Genomic DNA, 21,547 nt, shown 5'->3' on the forward strand with positions numbered 1-21,547 from the left:
TGCAATCTAAAGATCACTTGATGATTTCAAAGTAATACCTGTTTCTGTAGAGAATTAAAACCTGCTGTTTTTATTTTAAAAGGGTTTAATGTATGGATGTTGTTTTGGAAGCTATTAGGGGTTATCTATAGAGTATTGTATCTGTGGAGTTGTGTGTGTTGGTAGTTGATGAACTGTTTACTGTGCATTTATAAAATGTTAACTGGATTCATAGAACAAACATTATTTTGTTTAAAAATACTTTTAGTTCTCTGTTGCATCACACCTGTCAAGTGGGCACTTGTGCTTCCCATAACCAAAATCTACTAAAGGTCATGGGTCAGGTGAACTCCATGATAGACTTTGGGGTTCTCTAAACTCTGGCCCGTAATAAGTGTGAGAAGGGATGTATGTGGTCAATGCAGGACTTACGGTGCTGTACCTAAATGCGCACAGTATACAAAACAAGGTAAATAAGCTTGTTGCGCACATTGAAATTGGCTGGTACAATGTTGTGGGCATCACAGGCGTGTCTGCAAGGGGATCAGGGCTGGGATCTAAATATACAAAAATATGTGTCTCTCTGAAAGGACAGACAGATGGGCAAAGGAGACAGGGCTGCATTGTTAATAAGGAATACATTAATAGATAGATTTATTGTACCCAATCATTTTCTCCAATTAAGGGGCAATTTAGCGTGGCCAATCCACCTACCCTGCACATCTTTGGGTCGTGGGGACAAAACCCACGCAAACACGGGGAGAATGTGCAAACTCCACACAGATAGTGATCCAGAGCCGGGATCGAACTGGAGACCTCGGCGCTGTGAGGCAGCAATGCTAACCACTGAGCCACGTGCTGCCCGTAGTAAGGAATAAAGTTAAATTGATAGCAAGGAGCGATATAGGATCAGAAGGCATAGGATCTTTGTGGATAGAGTTGAGGAATCAAAGGTAAAAAGACCCTGATGGGAGTTTTGAACAGGCCCCTGAGCAGTACTCAGGAGGTAGAAATGAGAGTTTGGCTCAAGTTAGAATCAGAGCTTAATGGGAAATGGAATGAGAGTTTGGTCAAGTTAAAAATCAGAGCTTGATTGGGAAATGGAATGTCAAGTTTGTGCAAAATGTGTACGTGCATTTTAAAATGAATCGCTTCTGTGAGAAGGCGTTATCACAGCCTTGGCTGTCTGGAAAGCCTGTGAACCATCCGTGGGAGTCTAACTGTTTGTGAGAACTACACTCCTCAGGACTGTCGATAAAGACTTGCTATACTATGAAACATGTGAACTAACAATCACTAATGATGGGAACAAATAATTACATGAAGGAGGGGCTAATCAGTAATGAGCTAATTGTATGACTAATGATTGAAAGGCTTGAGGGGTTTTGTAAGAATATATAGTCAACTGTAACTAAGAAAAATTGCTTTTTCACTTGCTGTAACTCTGAGTTACAGCTGTACTGCAGCCCCGCGGTAAATAAACAGCTCTTTGAAGTTATCTGGTGTTCGACTGCTGATTACCTCCTGACTGCATAATTTAGTATTATCAGAAAAGGCATAAAAAAAAAGGCAATATTACAATAATCATGGGGGACTTCAATTTGCAGGTGAACTGGGAAAATCAGGTTGTTAGTGGATCCCAAGAAAAATAATTTGTGGAATATCTAAGAGATGTTTTTTTGGAGCAGCTTGCAACAGAGCCGACTAGGGAACAGGCAATTCTGGATTTGGTGATGTGTAATGAGGCAGACTTGATGAGGGAACTTAAGGTGAAGAAACCCTTAGGGAACAGTGACTACAATATGATAGAATTTACCCTGCAGTTTGAGAGGGTGAAGCTGCAATCAGATGTAATGGTATTAAAACGAAATACGGGTAACTACAAAGACATGAGGAAGGAGCTGGTTAGAGTTGATTGGAAAAGGAGCCTAGCAGGGAAGACAGTTGAACAGCAATGACAGCAGTTTTTTTTTGGGGGGGGGGGGGGGGGAAGATTCAGGAGGCACAACAGAAATTTTTCCCAAGGAGAAGAAAATATGCTAAGGGGAGGACAAGGCATCCATGGCTGATGAGGGAAGTCAAGGACAGCATAAAAGAAAAAGAGTACAAAGTGACGAGGATTAGTGGGTAGTCAGAGGATTGGGAAGCCTTTAAAATGAGCAGAAAACAACTAAAAAAGCAATAAAGAGGGAGAGATGAAATGTGAGTTACAAGCTAGCAGTAATATAAAACATAGAACATAGAATGATACAGCGCAGTACAGGCCCTTCGGCCCACAATGTTGCACCGACATGGGAAGTCAAAAACTAAAGGCCATCTAACCTACACTATCCCATTATCATCCATATGCTTATCCAATAAACTTTTAAATGCCCTCAATGTTGGCGAGTTCACTACTGTTGCAGGTAGGGCATTCCACGGCCTCACCACTCTTTGCGTAAAAAACCTACCTCTGTCCTATATCTATTACCCCTCAATTTTTGGCTATGTCCCCTTGTGCTAGCCACCTCCATCCGCGGGAGAAGGCTCTCACTGTCCACCCTATCTAACCCTCTGATCATTTTATATGCCTCTATTAAGTCACCTCTTAACCTTCTTCTCTCTAACGAAAACAACCTCAAGTCCATCAGCCTTTGCACCCGTTCCAAAGCTTCCACGTCCTTCCTATAATGAGGTGACCAGAACTGTACGCAATACTCCAAATGCGGCCGTACTAGAGTTTTGTACAGCTGCAACATGACCTCATGGCTCCGGAACTCAATCCCTCTACCAATAAAGGCCAACACACCATAGGCCTTCTTCACAACCCTATCAACCTGGGTGGCAACTTTCAGGGATCTATGTACATGGACACCGAGATCCCTCTGCTCATCCACACTGCCAAGAATTTTACCATTAGCCAAATATTCCATATTCCTGTTATTCATTCCAAAGTGAATCACCTCACACTTCTCTACATTAAACTCGATTTGCCACCTCTCAGCCCAGCTCTGCAGCTTATCTATGTCCCTCTGTAACCTGCAACATCCTTCCACACTGTCTACAACTCCACCGACTTTAGTGTCATCTGCAAATTTACTCACCCAACCTTCTGTGCCCTCCTCTAGGTCATTTATAAAAATGACAAACAGCAACGGCCCCAGAACAGATCCCTGTGGTACGCCACTCGTGACTGAACTCCATTCCGAACATTTGCCATCAACCACCACCCTCTGTCTTCCTTCAACTAGCCAATTTCTGATCCACATCACTAAATCACCCTCAATCCCCAGCCTCCGTATTTTCTGCAACAGCCGACCGTGACGAACCTTATCAAACGCTTTACTGAAATCCATATACACCACATCAACTGCTCTACCCTCGTCTACCTGTTCAGTCACCTTCTCAAAGAACTCGATAAGGTTTGTGAGGCATGACCTACCCTTCACAAAACCATGTTGACTATCCCTAATCATATTATTCCTATCTAGATGATTATAAATCGTATCTCTTATAATCCTCTCCAAGACTTTACCCACAACAGATGTGAGGCTCACCAGCCTATAGTTACCGGGGTTATCTCTACTCCCCTTCTTGAACAAAGGGACCACATTTGCTACCCTCCAGTCCTCTGGCACTATTCCTGTAGCCAATGATGACATAAAAATCAAAGCCAAAGGCTCAGCAATCTCTTCCCTGGCTTCCCAGAGAATCCTAGGATAAATCCCATCAGGCCCCGGGGACTTATCTATTTTCACCTTGTCCAAAATTGCCAACACTTCTTCCCTACGCACCTTAATGCCATCTATTCTAATACCCTGGGTCTCAGCATTCTCCTCCACAACATTATCATTTTCCTGAGTGAATACTGACGAAAAGTATTCATTTAGTATCTCGCTTATCTCCTCAGCCTCCATACACAGCTTCCCACCACTGTCCTTGACTGGCCCTACTCTTACCTTAGTCTTTTATTCATTCTTTTATTCCTGACATACCGATAGAAAGCTTTTGGGTTTTCCTTGATCCTACCTGCCAAAGACTTCTCATGTCTCAAAATTCTCAAAGAGAGGAAGAGTTTTTTTTTCAATATATAAAAAGACAAGAGAGAGGTAAAAATCGACATTGGACTACTGGAAAATGTGGCTGGAGAAGTAATAATAGGAAACAAAGAAATGGCAAAGGAACTGAATAGTTACTTTGCACCAGTCTTCACGGTGGAAGACACCAGAGGGATTACAGAGTTCCAGGAGAATCAGGGGACAGAGGTAAGTGCAGTGGCCATCACTAACTGAGGACAAGATTCCAGGGAAACTGAAAGGTCTGAAGGTGGATAAATCAGCTTGGACCGGATGGACTACACCACAGGATCTAAAAGAGATAGCTGAGGAGATTGTGGAGGCATTGGTGGTGATCTTTCAGGAATCACTGGAGGCAGGAAGGGTCCCAGAGGACTGGAAAGTGGCTAATGTAACACCGCTGTTTAAAAGGGAGGGAGGCAGAAAACGAGAAATTATCGGCTAGTTAGCCGGACTTCAGTCATTTGTAAGATTTTACAGTCCATTGTTAAAGATGATATCACAGAGTACTTGGAAGTGCTTGATAAAACAGGTCTGAGTAAGCACAGCTTCGTCAAGGGGCGGTTACGTCTGACAAATCTGTTCAAGTTCTTTTTAGAGGTAAAAAGAAAGTTGGACAAAGGAGAACCAGTGGACATTATTTATTTGGATTTCCAGAAGGTCTGTGACAAAGTGCCACATAGGAGATTGTTAAATAAGTTAAGAGCCCGTGATGTTAAGGGCAAGATCCTGGCATGGATAGAAAATTGGCTGACTGGCAGAAGGCAGAGAGTGGGGATAAAGGGGTCTTTTTCAGGATGGCAGGCGGTGAGCCTCAGGGGTTTGTGCTAGGACCACAACTTTTCACAATATACATTAATGATCTGGAAGGAACTGAAGGCACTACTGCTAAGTTTGCAGATGATACAAAGATCTGTAGAGGGACAGGTAGTATTGAGGAAGCAGGGGGGCTGCAGAAGGACTTGGGACAGGCTAGGAGACTGGGCAGAGAAATGACAGATAGAATACAATGTGGAAAAGTGTGAGGTTATGCATTTTGGAAGGACGGATGGAGGCATTGACTATTTTCTAAATGGGGAAATGCTTAGGAAATCAGAAGTACAAAGAGGACGAGGGAGTCCTTGTTCATGATTCGCTCAAGGTTAACATGCAGGTTCAGTCGGCAGTTAGGAAGGCAAATGCAATGTTAGCATTCATGTCGAGAGGGCTAGAGTACAAGACCAGGGACGTACTTCTGAAGCTGTACAAGGCTCTGGTCAGACCCCATTTGGAATATTGTGAGCAGTTTTGGTTCCCATATCTAAGGAAGGATGTGCTGGCCTTGGAAGGGGTCCAGAGGAGGTCCAAAAGAATGATCCCTGGAATGAGGAGCTTGTCGTATGAGGAACGGTTGAGGGCTCTGGGTCTGTACTCGTTGGAGTTTAGAAGGATGTATTATAGGGCCAATCAACCGATCAGAAGAACTGAAACTAATTAAGGGATAAATTAAAGGGGGTCACTCCTGCAAAGAACAAACGCAACACAGCCCAAAAAGAACAAAGAGGAACGGAAACATACAAACGTCAAACCAAAATGTGAAAATTGGGGTTAATAAAGCAGTCCAACCCCTGCAGTGCCCGCCGAGCACGGAAGGCCTCCAAGTATGCCCGTGGACACCGCATGCCCCCTCTCCAGGAACATCCGGCCGCGAATAAAGCGGCGGAAGATGATCCGGTAGTCCAGTCGGACGTCCTCCTTGGTCGCCTGCTGCCTGGACCCGTTTATGGCAAGTTTCGCCAGGCCCATGAGCAGGTTCATGAGGAGGTCCTCCGCCTACCCCGCCCCCTCCGCACCAGATGCCTGTAGATCAGGAGCGTGGGGCTGAAGTGCAAACAAAACTTAACAACAATGTTGTCAAGAAACCAAAAAGGGAGTGCACCCTGGGAGAGGATGTTTCCACTTGTAGGAAAAACTAAAACCAGAGGGCACAACCTCAGACTAGAGGGACGATCCTTTAAAACAGAGACGAGGAGGAATTTCTTCAGTTAGAGGCTGGTGAATCGGTGGAACTCTTTGCCGCATAAGGCTGTGGAGGCCAAATCACTGAGTTTATTTAAGACAGAGAGTGGGTAATGAAGGGGGAGGGGGCAGTGGCGTGCAGAGGGGGGGGCCGACGGTGCGCTGGCCCCGGGCATCGATTGGATGGGGGCAGCAGCGTGAAGAGAACGGAGCACGCACCGCGGTTGGCCAGAGCGCGCCTGCGCACCGCGGGCGGCCGGAGCGCTCCTGCGCACCGCGGTCGGCCGGAGCGCGCCTGCGCACCGCGGTCGGCCGGAGCGCACCGCGGGCGGCCGGAGCGCGCCTGCGCACCGCGGTCGGCCGGAGCGCGCCTGCGCACCACGGTCGGCCGGAGCGCGCCTGCGCACCGCGGGCGGCCGGAGCGCGCCTGCGCACCGCGGTCGGCCGGAGCGCGCCTGCGCGCCTGGTGAACAAAAAGGGCGCGAAATCTCCCGAATCAACGGCAATCAATGCCACCATGGGTGAGTTTTATTTATTCTTTATCTTTATCTTTTGATCCATTTTTTAACTCTTCTCTGCACCCTCTCTATAGTTCTCAATTTACTAAACTGTCGTGCCCAGAATTTGACATTTGGGCCAGGGGCACCCATTTGGGACAGAACCAGTATTTTATGAAGATTCATCATGGCCTCTTAACTTTTGCCCTCTTACCCTTTATACTTAAAGCCCAGGGTCCTATAAATGGGAGATTCTCAGAGACAGGGGCAGCACGGTAGCATGGCGGTTAGCATAAATGCTTCACAGCTCCAGGGTCCCAGGTTCGGTTCCCGGCTGGGTCACTGTCTGTGCGGAGTCTGCACGTCCTCCCCGTGTGTGCGTGGGTTTCCTCCGGGTGCTCCGGTTTCCTCCCACAGTCCAAAGATGTGCGGGTTAGGTGGATTGGCCATGCTAAATTGCCCGTAGTGTCCTAAAAAAGTAAGGTTGGGGGGGGGGCTGTTGGGTTACGGGTATAGGGTGGATACGTGGGTTTGAGTAGGGTGATCATTGCTCGGCACAACATCGAGGGCTGAAGGGCCTGTTCTGTGCTGTACTGGTCTATGTTCTATGTTCTACTTGACTGCAAGCTGCTGGAGCTCGGATCTTGAACAGAGCTTTATATGTGGATTTGGGGACCCTTTATGCACTGGCATAGTGTACAAACAGGCCCCACATGACCAGGGTTTTGTGAAGAAGAAGGGATCTGGAAATGTGTCGACTGTGAAAATTATATTTGTGGAAATTGGGTGAAGTAATGCCGTTGTTTGATGAGACTTGGTGCTAAAGCTTTAGAGAAATGAAGATGGAATTTGATTTGAAGAAGTTCAACGTTTTGAAGGATATTGTGGCTGAAATGAATGTGATACGTGCTGAATGGGCTGACTGAGAAATGTGTGAGATATGTCTTTGTATCTGCTATGTGTAATTTATCGGTCATATTATTGCAATTTTCCTGTTAATTCATGTTTAATTTACGTTGATTTTGGTGTGATTGCTAATATAAAAGTGAAGTTTTGTATATTGGTCTTAGTTGGGTTGTTTGTAGTTTGTTTCCACAAGGGTCATAACAGTATTTCCATGACGTTGCTGCTCTTATCCTTCTCCATGGGGGTTGCAGAGGAGGGAGGCACAACTTTCGAGACATAACATCTCACCCATTGCTGCAAAGCAAAATGACTGAAGAAGAGAACAATATCCCTAGAATCCCAGCGCTAAGGGGAAATTGACTAACCCTTACAGCGCAATTTAACCTCAGGCAGCCGTCCTATACCTTGGAGATGACCTGGAGGCAGCTTGGGGCCTGTCGTGAAGGTGAGTGAGTGCCTTTAAATTTGCTTACCTTTCCCGGGAGCAGGGTTTGAGGGAATATCAGGTAAGCTCTTCGTTTCTTTTTCTTCTTGTTTTTTTTAAAATCTAGAGGTGATGTCAGGGAAGGCAGTACAATGCTTCTCCTGCAGAATGTTTGAGGTGAGGGACGCTGTCAGTGTCCCTGCTGATTTCATCTGTGGGAAGTGCACCCAACTCCAGCTCCTCAAAAACCGTGTTAGGGACCTGGAGCTTGAACTGGATGAACTTCGGATCATTCGGGAGGCAGAGGGGGGTCATAGATAGGAGCTTCAGGGAAGTAGTTACACCAAAGACTGGAGATAGATGGGTAACTGTAAGAGGGACTGGGAAGAAGCAGTCTGTGCAGGGATCCTAAGCCATGGGGTACGGGCCTCTGGCACGGAGTCTGTCCCTGTTGCTCAGAAGGGAAGGGGGGAAAGGAGTAGAACATTAGTAATTGGGGACTCAATAGTCAGGGGCACAGATAGGAGATTTTGTGGGAGCGAGAGAGACTCACGTTTGGTATGTTGCCTCCCAGGTGCAAGGGTACGTGATGTCTCGGATCGTGTTTTCCGGGTCCTTAAGGGGGAGGGGGAGCAGCCCCAAGTCGTAGTCCACATTGGCACTAACGACATAGGTAGGAAAGGGGACAAGGATGTCAGGCAGGCCTTTAGGGAGCTAGGATGGAAGCTCAGAGCGAGAACAAACAGAGTTGTTATCTCTGGGTTGTTGCCCGTGCCACGTGATAGTGAGATGAGGAATAGGGAGAGAGAGCAATTAAACACGTGGCTACAGGGATGATGCAGGCGGGAGGGATTCAGATTTCTGGATAACTGGGGCTCTTTCTGGGGAAGGTGGGACCTCTATAGACAGGATGGTCTACATCTGAACCTGAGGGGCACCAATATCCTGGGGGGGAGATTTGTTAGTGCTCTTTGGGAGGGTTTAAACTAATTCAGCAGGGGCATGGGAACCTGGATTGTAGTTTTGGGGTACGGGAGATTGAGAGTATAGAGGTCAGGAGCACAGATTTGACTTCGCAGGAGGGTGCCAGTGTTCAGGTAGGTGGTTTGAAGTGTGTCTACTTCAATGCCAGGAGTATACGAAATAAGGTAGGGGAACTGGCAGCATGGGTTGGTACCTGGGACTTTGATGTTGTGGCCATTTCAGAGACATGGATAGAGCAGTGACAGGAATGGTTGTTGCAGGTTCCGGGGTTTAGGTGTTTTAGTAAGGTCAGAGAAGGGGGCAAAAGAGGGGGAGGTGTGGCGCTGCTTGTCAAGGACAGTATTACAGTGGCGGAAAGGATGCTAGATGGGGATTCTTCTTCCGAGGTAATATGGGCTGAGGTTAGAAACAGGAAAGGAGAGGTCACCCTGTTGGGAGTTTTCTATAGGCCACCTAATAGTTCTAGGGATGTAGAGGAAAGGATGGCAAAGATGATTCTGGAAAAGAGCGAAAGTAACAGGGTAGTTGTTATGGGAGACTTTAACTTTCCAAATATTGACTGGAAAAGATATAGTTCGAGTACATTAGATGGGTCGTTCTTTGTACAATGTGTGCAGGAGGGTTTCCTGACACAATATGTTGACAGGCCAACAAGAGGCGAGGCCACATTGGATTTGGTTTTGGGTAATGAACCAGGCCAGGTGTTAGATCTGGAGGTAGGTGAGCCCTTTGGAAACAGTGACCACAATTCGGTGACCTTTACGTTAGTGATGGAAAGGGATAAGTATACCCCGCAGGGCAAGAGTTATAGCTGGGGGAAGGGCAATTATGATGCCATTAGACATGACTTAGGATGTGTAGGTTGGAGAAGTAGGCTGCAAGGGTTGGGCACACTGGATATGTGGAGCTTGTTCAAGGAACAGCTATGGCATGTTCTTGATAAGTACGTACCAGTCAGGCAGGGAGGAAGGGTTCGAGCGAGGGAACCATGGTTTACCAAAGAAGTGGAATCTCTTGTTAAGAGGAAGAAGGAGGCCTATGTGAAGATAGAACATAGAACATAGAACAGTACAGCACAGAACAGGCCCTTCGGCCCTCGATGTTGTGCCGAGCAATGATTACCCCACTCAAACCCACGTATCAATCCTATACCCGTAACCCAACAACCCCCTCCTAACCTTACGTTTTAGGACACTACGGGCAATTTAGCATGGCCAATCCACCTAACCCGCACATCTTTGGACTGTGGGAGGAAACCGGAGCACCCGGAGGAAACCCAAGCACACACGGGGAGGACGTGCAGACTCCACACAGACAGTGACCCAGCCGGGAATCGAACCTGGGACCCTGGAGCTGTGAAGCATTTATGCTAACCACCATGCTACTGTGCGGCCCAAAATGAGGCGTGAAGTTTCAGTTGGGGCGCTTGATAGTTACAAGGAAGCGAGGAAGGATCTAAAGAGAGAGCTGAGACGAGCAAGGAGGGGACATGAGAAGTCTTTGGCAGGTAGGATCAAGGAAAACCCAAAAGCTTTCTATAGTTATGTCAGGAATAAAAGAATGACTAGGGTAAGAGTAGGGCTAGTCAAGGACAGTGGTGGGAAGTTGTGTGTGGAGGCTGAGGAGATAAGCGAGATACTAAATGAATACTTTTCGTCAGTATTCACTCAGGAAAAAGATAATATTGTGGAGTAGAATGCTGAGACCCAGGCTATTAGAATAGATGGCATTGAGGTGCATAGGGAAGAAGTGTTGGCAATTCTGGACAAGGTCAAAATAGATAAGTCCCCGGGGCCTGATAGGATTTATCCTAGGATTCTCTGGGAAGCCAGGGAAGAGATTGCTGAGCATTTGGCTTTGATTTTTAGGTCATCATTGGCTACAGGAATAATGCCAGAGGACTGGAGGATAGCAAATGTGGTCCCTTTGTTCAAGAAGGGGAGTAGAGATAACCCCGGTAACTATAGGCCGGTGAGCCTAACGTCTGTGGTGGGTAAAGTCTTGGAGAGGATTATAAAAGATACAATTTATAATCATCTAGATAGGAATAATATGATTAGGGATAGTCAGCATGGTTTTGTGAAGGGTAGGTCATGCCTCACAAACCTTATCGAGTTCTTTGAGAAGGTGACTGAACAGGTAGACGAGGGTAGAGCAGTTGATGTGGTGTATATGGATTTCAGTAAAGCGTTTGATAAGGTTCCCCACGGTCGGCTATTGCAGAAAATACGGAGGCTGGGGATTGAGGGTGATTTAGAGATGTGGATCAGAAATTGGCTAGTTGAAAGAAGACAGAGAGTGGTAGTTGATGGGAAATGTTCAGAATGGAGTTCAGTTACGAGTGGCGTACCACAAGGATCTGTTCTGGGGCCGTTGCTGTTTGTCATTTTTATAAATGACCTAGAGGAGGGCGCAGAAGGATGGGTGAGTAAATTTGCAGACGACACTAAAGTCGGTGGAGTTGTAGACAGTGCGGAAGGATGTTGCAGGTTACAGAGGGACATAGATAAGCTGCAGAGCTGGGCTGAGAGGTGGCAAATGGAGTTTAATGTGGAGAAGTGTGAGGTGATTCACTTTGGAAAGAATAACAGGAATGCGGAATATTTGGCTAATGGTTAAATTCTTGGTAGTGTGGATGAGCAGAGGGCTCTCGGTGTCCATGTACATAGATCCCTGAAAGTTGCCACCCAGGTTGATAGGGTTGTGAAGAAGGCCTATGGTGTGTTGGCCTTTATTGGTAGAGGGATTGAGTTCCGGAGCCATGAGGTCATGTTGCAGTTGTACAAAACTCTAGTACGGCCGCATTTGGAGTATTGCGCACAGTTCTGGTCGCCTCATTAGAGGAAGGATGTGGAAGCTTTGGAACGGGTGCAGAGGAGATTTACCAGGATGTTGCCTGGTATGGAGGGAAAATCTTATGAGGAAAGGCTGATGGACTTGAGGTTGTTTTCGTTAGAGAGAAGAAGGTTAAGAGGTGACTTTATAGAGGCATACAAAATGATCAGAGGGTTAGATAGGGTGGACAGCGAGAGCCTTCTCCCGCGGATGGAGGTGGCTAGCACGAGGGGACATAGCCTTAAATTGAGGAGTAATAGATATAGGACAGAGGTCAGAGGTGGGTTTTTTACGCAAAGTGTGGTGAGGCCGTGGAATGCCCTACCTGCAACAGTAGTGAACTCGCCAACATTGAGGGCATTTAAAAGTTTATTGGATAAGCATATGGATGATAAGGGCATAGTGTAGGTTAGATGGCCTTTAGTTTTTTTCCATGTCGGTGCAACATCGAGGGCCGAAGGGCCTGTACTGCGCTGTATCGTTCTATGTTCTAAAGATAAAGAGGTCAGTGAATAGCTCCAGAACGGGTGCAACTACGTTTTCTATAGGTTTTTTGGTGATATTTAATGAAATATTTACGTGGGGCTTTGGGGCATACAATCAAGATTTGCCCCGGGCATCACCAGCCCTCTGCACGCCACTGGGAGGGGGCAGTATGGAAAAGGATGGAGATGGCGTCCTGTGGAGGCACGAGCCTGAAGGCACTGGTAACGGCTCCGTTGCTGCTCCCTCCAACAAGGTACACCACCAGCCTGGTGATGGCGGCCACCCTCAAAATTTGGGGGCAGTGGAGGCGACACGGGGGGGAAGTGGGGGGCTCGGTGGAGGCCCCGCTGCGGGGGAACCACCAGTTTGTCCCAGGGAACATGGATGGCGGGTTCCTGGGGTGGCACAGGGCGGGCATCAGGAAGTTGGGAGACCTGTTTATTGACGGGAGGTTCACGAGCCTTGGTGAACTGGAGGAGAAGTTTGAGCTCCCCCGGGGAATATGTTTAGGTACCTTCAGGTCAAGGCGTTTCCTAGGCGACAGGTGGAGGGGTTCCCTTTGCTGCCCCCGCGGGGGGTAAGGGATAGGGTGCTTTCGGGGGTGTGGGTCGGGGATGGGAAGGTGTCTGACATCTACCAGGTAATGCAGGAGGTGGGGGAGGCTTCGGTAGAGGAGCTGAAGGCTAAGTGGGAGGTGGAGCTGGGGGAGCAGATTGAGGAGGGGACATGGGCGGACGCCCTGGAGAGGGTGAACTCCTCCTCTTCATGTTCGAGGCTTAGTCTCATCCAGTTCAAGGTGTTGCACCGGGACCACATGTCCGGATCTAGGATGAGTAGGTTCTTTGGGGGCGAAGACAGGTGCGTCAGGTGTTCGGGGAGTCCAGCGAACCATGCCAATATGTTCTGGGCATGCCCGGCACTGGAGGAGTTCTGGAAGGGGGTGGCGGGGACGGAGTCGAGGGCGGGTGGGATCCAGGGTCAAGCCAGGCTGGGGACTCGCGATATTTGGGGTTGGGGTAGAGCCGGGAGTGCAGGAGGCGAAAGAGGCCGATGTCTTGGCCTTTGCGTCCCTAGTAGCCCGGCGGAGGATCTTGCTGCAGTGGAAAGATGCTAGACCTGAGTGTGGAGACCTGGATTAATGACATGGCGGGATTCATTAAGTTGGAGAGGGTTAAGTTTGCCCTGAGGGGGTCGGTACAAGGGTTCTTTAGGAGGTGGCAGCCTTTCCTCGACTTTCTGGCTCAACGATAAGGTACTAGGTCAGCAGCGCAGCAAACCCCGGGGGGGGGGGGGGGGGGGGGGGGTTAGCGGGATAGTGTGTAAGTTAATTTGCTTATTGTTATTTTATTCTGTTGTTTATTGGGGTTGGGGTGGGGGTTGTTATATGCGTTGTTACGGGTCCCAGGGGGCGTTTATTATTATTATTGTTTTGTTGATATATATTTTTCAAAAAATTCCAATAAAAATTATTTTTAAAAAAGACAGAGATAGATAGGTTATTGATTAATAAGGAGATCAGGGATTATGGGGAGAAGAAAATGGGGATGAGAAAAATATCAGCCATGATTGAATGGCGGAGCAGACTCGATGGGCCGCGTTGTGATGTTGTACGAAGTAAATAATGGCATGATGGGAAAACTGGGTACAATGAAATAAAAACTGACTTTGCATGACCTAAAACACAAATACAATCAGAGAAGGTCAAGTTGTTCTGAAGTGCCTGGGCTCTGTAAATTCTGATAAGACTAACTCGTCATAACCCAAAGCAGTCTAAATACGACAAGAGTCAGGACAAGTCTCCGCCGATTCTTAAACATGCGATCAAAAGACAAGATAATGGTGTGAGACCCAGCGTCCTGAAGGGTCAGCAAGGTGACGCCTGTTTTATGATATTGTTTATGTTTGTACTTCTGATCGAATTCCTGACCAAGCTGTAGTTACGTAATCTTGATTCTGATAATGTATAAATGCTGAGCTGATTCTCTGTGAAAGCGCGGACTTGAGAAGGAAACGGCAGTTTGTATTGACTGCTCCCTGACTAAGTTTCAGCTATTTCTGCATGCAGCTGTAATTCGTAAATGAAGCTTCATTTTGTTTTCTTAACAAGCGTTGTTGAATCTTTCTATCACAGTCCAGAAGCAGGAAAAATATTGACTCCGACAGAGTAGTCTAATTCTGCTCCCATGTCTTATGAAAGATGGCTGCTTTAGTGTCTGGAAGCAACTGTTAAGTGGCATACCACATGGATCCTTGCTGGCCCCCCTATCGTTTGTTATGTATATAAATGACATAGATGACTATGTTGGGGGTGGGGATTGTATTAGTAAGGTTGCAGATGACAAAAGATTAGCCGAGTTGTTAACAATGCGGTTGAGTGTCTTGGGTGACAGGAAGACATAGACGGGATGGTCAAATGGTCCGAAAAGTGCTAGATAGAATTTAACCCTGAAAAGTGTGAAGTGATACACTTTAGAAGGAGTAATTTAACAAGGAAGTATACTATGTAAGGTCTGACATTGGGAAGTTCCGAAGAACAATGGAACCTTGGTGTGTTTGCCCATAGGTTTCTGAAGGCAGAAGGGCAGGTTAATAGGGTGGTGAAAAAGGCATATTGATTTATCAATCAAGACACAGATTACAAAAGCAGGGAGGTCATGGCAGACTTTGGGGAGGCTACAGCTGGAGTACTGTGTGCAACTCTAGTTGCCACGTTATGGGAAGGATGTGATTGCACTGGAGGGGGTGCAGAGAAGATTCACCAGGATGTTGCCTGGGATGGAACATTGAAGTTATGAAGAGAGGTTGGATAGGCTTGGGTTATTTTCTCTGGAGCAGAGAAGAGTGAGGGGCGACCTGATTGAGGTGTACAGGATTATGAGGGGCATGGACAGGGTGGATAGGGAGAAGCTGCTTCCCTTAGTTAAAGGGTCAGTTACGAGTGGACACAAGTTCAAGTGAGGGGTGGGAGGTTTAAGGGGGATTTGAGGGAAAACTTTTTCACCCAGAGGGTGGTGACGGTCTGGAATGCACTGTCTGGGAGGGTGATAGAGGTGGGAGGGTGATAGAGGCGGGATGCCTCACGTCCTTTAAAAAGTACCTGGATGAGTACTTGGCACGTCACAACATTCAAGGCTATGGGCCAAATGTTGGCAAGTGGGATAAAGTGGCCAGGTCAGGGCCTTTCATGCGTAGGTGCAGACTTGATGGGTCTTCTGCACTGTAGTATTCTGTGCAGATTCAGGGTTCCTCTGATGATTTCCGCAATCAAAGCTGCTAACCATGTGTTTAGGGTGAGAACAGAGGACGGGGCCTTTACCAAGGACCAGGACTTTGTGGAGTTATCTCCAACGGGCAGCACGGTAGCATGGTGGTTAGCATAAATGCTTCACAGCTCCAGGGTCCCAGGTTCGGTTCCCGGCTGGGTCACTGTCTGTGCGGAGTCTGCACGTCCTCCCCGTGTGTGCGTGGGTTTCCTCCGGGTGCTCCGGTTTGCTCCCACAGTCCAAAGATGTGCGGGTTAGGTGGATTGGCCATGCTAAATTGCCCATAGTGTCCTAAAAAAAAGTAAGGTTAAGGGGGGGTTGTTGGGTTACGGGTATAGGGTGGATACGTGGGTTTGAGTAGGGTGATCATGGCTCAGCACAACATCGAGGGCCGAAGGGCCTGTTCTGTGCTGTTCTATGTTCTAACTCTCAAGAGTCTACAGCTTCAGGACAAAGTAAGTAGTCTTACAACGCCAGGTTAAAGTCCAACAGGTTTGTTTCGAATCACTAGCTTTCGCAGTACTGTTCCTTCCTCGGGTGAATGAAGAGGTGGGTTCCAGAAACATAAATATAGACAAAGTCAATGATATATCTTCTTTCATCTTTGACTTCGTCTATATATGTATATTTCTGGAACCCACCTCTTCATTCACCTGAGGAAGAAGCAGTGCTCCGAAAGCTAGTAATTCGAAACAAACCTGTTGGACTTTAACCTAGTGTTGTAAGACTGCTTATAATGGAGCAATTCATCAACACGTACCATTATTTAACTCAAACTATGCACAAATCTGATATTACAGATATTGTCCACCGCCAGATGAACATCTCGAGAATCAGAATCAAATGAAATTCGACACGACAGGATCCCTTTCAAAATGAAAAGGCAGGCAGGGAGAAAGTAAAATAATCCCCGCCACCCTTAACTTTCTTTACCTGGGTAAGGCTCCGCAGTCTGAGCTACTCACACAATCAAACGACCGCCATTCCTCGCCGACCGTTAACAGCCGCCCACGCGCTAACGGCTGGGACTGAGGCAATCCCCGCCTATTCTCACACCCCATTGGCTCTGGCTCAGCGGCAAAGCGGACACTTTCATTGGTTCTAACATCGTCCACCGATGTTCCGGCGGCTCGCACGCGGGCGAGGACGGCACGTGCTCCGGATGCGAACGAAATAGCAATAATGCGGCTAGCAAACAGTCAAACGCAGATATGGGCAGGTAGAGGGCTATGTTTGTAATGTGTGGAGGATACAGCACTAGTCTTTAACATGTTGAATGCAGTGGTCATGCCTGGAAGATGTTGAGGATGCAAGACTTGTGTATAACAAATAGAGGGCTATGGATATGTCCAGGACATGTGAAAGGTCATGGATTAGTGTGTAACATGTAGAGGGTTATGGATATGTCTGTAACTTGTGGAAGATACTGGACTGGCCTATGACGTGATGGGTATGGACATGTCTATAACGTGGAGGATTATGGACATATCTTTAACAAGGATACTGGACACATGTATAGGGTTATGGACATGTCTGTAACATGGAGGGTCCGGAATTAATTTATAACATGTCAATGGATGTTTGTATCATGGTAACCAACTCTGGTCAAAAAAATAAAGGAATTTCACCATGGACTGTGCTGGTGAATCTGAAAACCAGAGAAGGGGATGCATGCAGATATGTGAAGCACTACAATTCTGATGCTGCAGCCTGCCAAATCTACCCACCACCAAACCGTCCGTCACCTAGACACAGCTCAAACACAAACCACAAACCTGCTGCACCTGACGCAAGTGCATTAAAGGCCTGTTGGGTCAGCAGGAAGCTGAGACTTTTAAACACATCCCTGGGTGGCCTAACCAGAGACGAAAGTGATAATCCAGGATTGTTGGTCATGTGCGCAACATGTTGAATGGTATGCTTTCCTTCAAAGCAAGTCTGCTCTGGGAAATTACTTGACCCAAAGGGAGTGGCAGTAGGTTTACTACAAGAGGCGGTAACAAATTACATTTCGAAAAGTCGAATTTACTTCTTCCGATCTGCTATCTCCTTTACTAGCTTTGGAAGAATTACTTGCCAATTGTTCACGATAAATTAGTGACAGAAAGTCAAAACTCTCGTGTTACTCCTCCTCCCTGCCAAAACTTTTGCAGCAACCGTTTAGCATTATCACTTAATCAGAGCCAAAATTGAAGTCAAAACACTCATCTGACTCTTCATCCCTATGGTCATCTTCGGCCTGAGAATGCTCAGAATCTGGTCCACGACCACTGTCATTTGACATGTGATCAACAGCTGTCGACATCTCTTTCTCTGAGTTGTCTACTGCCCAATGAATTTTCCAAACTCCCACATGTCCTACTGTGGGCATCTTAGGTGCTAACTGCAGTACTTCATTTAGACTGTAACCATGGATGAAGCTACAACCTTCACTCCTGCTAAATCATTCCCCAAAAGTAAGTCTACTCCTTCCATTGGAAATTCCTTAACCACTCCAACTGCTGGACTTGACACTAAAACACATTGGGGAGGCATTGGCATAGTGGTAACGTCATTGCACTAGTAATCCAGAGACCCAGAGTACTCTGGCATCCCAGGTTCAAATTCCACCACCACAGATGGTGAAATTTGAATTCAATAAAAATCCGGAATTAAAGTCTAGCGATGACCATGCAACCCACTGTCGATTGGCGGAAAAACCCACTTTTGGGGAAGGAAATCGGCCACCCTGCCCTGGTCTGGCGTATATGTGACTCCAGAGCCACAGCAATGTGGTTGACTCTTTCTTAACTGCTCTTAAAGGGCAATTAGGGATGGACAATTCAGGCAGCATGTGGTGCAGTGGTTGGCACTGAGGACCCTGGTTCGAATCCCAGCCCTGGGTCACTGGGTCAGTATGGAGTTTGCACATTGTCCCCATGTCTGCGTGGATTTCACCCCCACAACCCAAAGATGTGCAGGTTAGGTGAATTGGCCACGTTAAATTGCCCCTTATTTGGAGAAAAAAAATAATTGGGTACTCTAAATTTATAAAGAAAACTGGGATGGGCAATAAATGCTGACACAGACTGCGACGCCCACGTCCCATGAACGAATTTTAAAATTCTACAATTCCACTTTATACAATGGAACTGGGATACAACTTCCACCTATCCTATTCACTAATACTGCAGCTTTCACTGAGCTCTCTGGAGAAAATCAAATCCTTTTTCAATACGAGAGTTTGGTTAACTCCTGTATCCCTTAAAATCGTTATGGGTTTTACATTAGTTATGGAAAATGGGATGACCTTTCCCTTAGATACAAATTGAACATAACTTTTATCTACCTTATTCCTCACACGTGCTCCCACAGCAGTGATTACCTCAGATCTCCCAAGTCCAGTTAATGCTACAGTCTGCACCATAGTGTTCTCTACTTTAGTTCCCTTTCAGAATCCTCCTTCCGAACTCCCACAAGTCCAATAGGCTTCTCTTACAACTCCCAGCATGCTGAACAAATGTGCCCACCTCATTACAATGGTGACACCTAGACTTACAAGTCTCACCTCCACCCCCGCAGTACCTGGTCTGAGGAGGAGATCTCGGAGCATTCCCAGCTATCCGTGCTCTACCTTGGCTACCTGCATTCGTCCCTCTCCCACTTCCCATCCTTTTCAAAATTCTGGGGGTAATGGAACAAAAGGTTAAATTTATGGATTAACTCATAATTGTCAGCCATGATTGCTGCTTGCCTAGCAATTTGCATCCTCTGGCCTTCAACATGGGTTATTACCGACGGTAGGTAATTCTTAAAACTCCACTTAAAGAATGACCTCTTTCAGAGCCTCATAGTTTCAATTCCCAATCCTCACCTATTAAAATTGTTCTGCTTAACCCTTTCAAATTCTGCATTAGTCTGTCATGGCTGTCTCCTCAAATTCCAAAATCTTTGCCTGTATGCTTTGGGAACCAATTCATATGCACCTAGAATAGCCTTTTTTACATTCTCGTAATCCTTAGACTCCTGCTCTAATAAGGCAGCATAAACGTCCTGTGCCCGCCCGTCAATTTACCTTGCACGGGTAATGTCCACTTTGCTTTTGGCCTGTCCACTCTTGGCAGCATGGTGGCACAGTGGTTAGCACTACTGCCTCAGCTCCAGGAGCCCAGGTTCAATTCCAGCCTCGGGTGACTGTCTGTGTGGAGTTTGCACTTACTCCCCGTGTCTGCGTGGTTTCCTCAGGGTGCTCCGGTTTTCTCCCACAGTCTAAAGATGTGCAGGTTAGGTGGATTGGCCATGCTAGATTGCCCCTCAGTGTCCAAAAATTGGTTAGGTAGGATTACTAGGCTATGGGGATAGGGTGGAGGCTTAAGGAAGGTGCTCTTTCTAAGGGCCAAGACTTGATGGGAAAATGGTCTTTTTGTGCATTGTAAATTCTATGATTTGAATTGCTGTTTTCTCAAAAGCCCCAAAGAATGTTTCTACTTCCTTCTCTTCAAATTTTGGGAGAGCCTGTATAAATGTAAGCATATCGCCACCGAGTTCTGTTCTCAACTCCCCATTGCGTTCTGGCAGCTTTCCGCCCAATTCCAGTACCCCAGGCTGGAATTCTTTCTCCTTTTCTTGTTCCTCTCTCGCTCTTTCTTTTTCCTCTCATTTCCATCTCCATTGCTTTTTGTTTCATCTCAATTTCTATTCTTTTTAATTCCCTGTCATGCTCTTAACTGCAAAAAACTCTCTCCAGCTCAATTTCCACCAGCAGACGTCCCTGATGCTACACTATCTCATCGGTTCCCCTGTGCTCCTAGCACCTCCATCAAATTTTAATGTTCAGCAATCGCTTCAAGTACCTCCACCTTCTTAGCTTTAACTGGTGCAGCCAGTATTAATTTCCCTGAAAATTTGACTAGCAGCTCTTTGCAAAGCCACTGCAAATAAACCAGAGTTAAGTCTTCCACCTGAAGAAAATGCTGAGCAGCTTCCAGAACCATCCTATGATATCACTACAAACCTGGTGTCTCTTTTAATTTACGTTGTAACCCAAATTTGCCTTCTAACGTTCCACGATTCCGGAGGAGCCCCCAATTTATGTTACAACAACCTGGGTTAGTGTGCGGTCGATTCCAGACTCCAAAGTCCAGAAGTAAATTAACCAATAATTCATATAAAGTTTCTGAGATCTTTGGCCCTTGACTGCTCCAATGACTTACAGGCACCAGATTTAAGTGAAGCAGAACAACTTTATTTATAACAAGAATGGAGGTAAGACATGCAATACTTATCGACCATTTAATCTTCTACTCCCCCTTTTACCGTCCCACCCTCAACCCAAACACACGCAGAGGGAGGAGGAGGGGTAATAATAGGAATTAAAATATGAAATGGAGTGTCCTTGCTTTAAGTCATTGCAGCAGTAGGCTGTCCTTTCAGCGAGTGGTTGAAACTGATGGTTGGATTGCTAACGAGGATCTTCTGGCAAAACATTCAGTCAGAACTACCAGGTTGTAGGATTCCCTCTGGAGAGTCACTTTACCTTTTATTAATCTGGGCCTTCACTCCAAAAGAAGGGCCTTAGGCCTGTGAAATTCTTATTTGTGTCCAACTCTACCCCAAAGTCCAACAGCCTTTCTGAGATAAGAACAGAGTTCCCCATGGGAGATTTCAAAGAGGGTTGTTGAACAACTGACCCTGCTTGCAGCTTGTGCCGGATTGAATTTTCTTTGAAGCTCAAACTGGCTGTGCAGAGACCATCAGAAAGAATCCATCAGGTAAGAGCGGGAAATCAGAGCTGTGCCTTTCCAGCTTGTTCAAAACGAAACTAAAAGTAAAACATAGTCTCACAGAGGAAGGAACATTCCAGAATGGTCAGTACCAATCAGCAATGAATATCAACTAAGGCCCGGAAATTGTATAACAGCTCATTGGCCGCCAGCCAAGTCCATCAAGAGGTGTCATCACTGATGTCAGACCAACAGCACATCCTGTAGGAGTGCCCTGATTTTTTTAAATTCAAGGTGAAGTCCATCTTAAAGGCATAGGTCCCGTTAACTCTCAAGGTACAGAAATTGAAATAGACAAAACAGAAATTAAAAGGAAAATCAAGGGCTAGGCAGGTAATAACAGGAGGATCCTTACAAT

The 21,547-nt window shown here is 46.6% G+C and overlaps 1 protein-coding gene across 1 annotated transcript in view; it reads right to left on the bottom strand.

Annotated features, from left to right (window-relative positions):
* The window catches only part of rbm44 (RNA binding motif protein 44), a 220,970-nt gene extending 204,504 nt beyond the window's left edge, over nt 1–16,466 (bottom strand). Inside the window, exon 1 of the mRNA XM_038787013.1 lies at nt 16,361–16,466. The gene's annotated coding sequence lies outside the window, so the exon portion shown is untranslated. The remainder of the gene's footprint in view (nt 1–16,360) is intronic.
* Nucleotides 16,467–21,547: the final 5,081 nt, after the last annotated feature.

Source organism: Scyliorhinus canicula, chromosome 2, assembly GCF_902713615.1.
Source record: "Scyliorhinus canicula chromosome 2, sScyCan1.1, whole genome shotgun sequence".
Taxonomy (NCBI): Eukaryota; Metazoa; Chordata; class Chondrichthyes; order Carcharhiniformes; family Scyliorhinidae; genus Scyliorhinus; species Scyliorhinus canicula.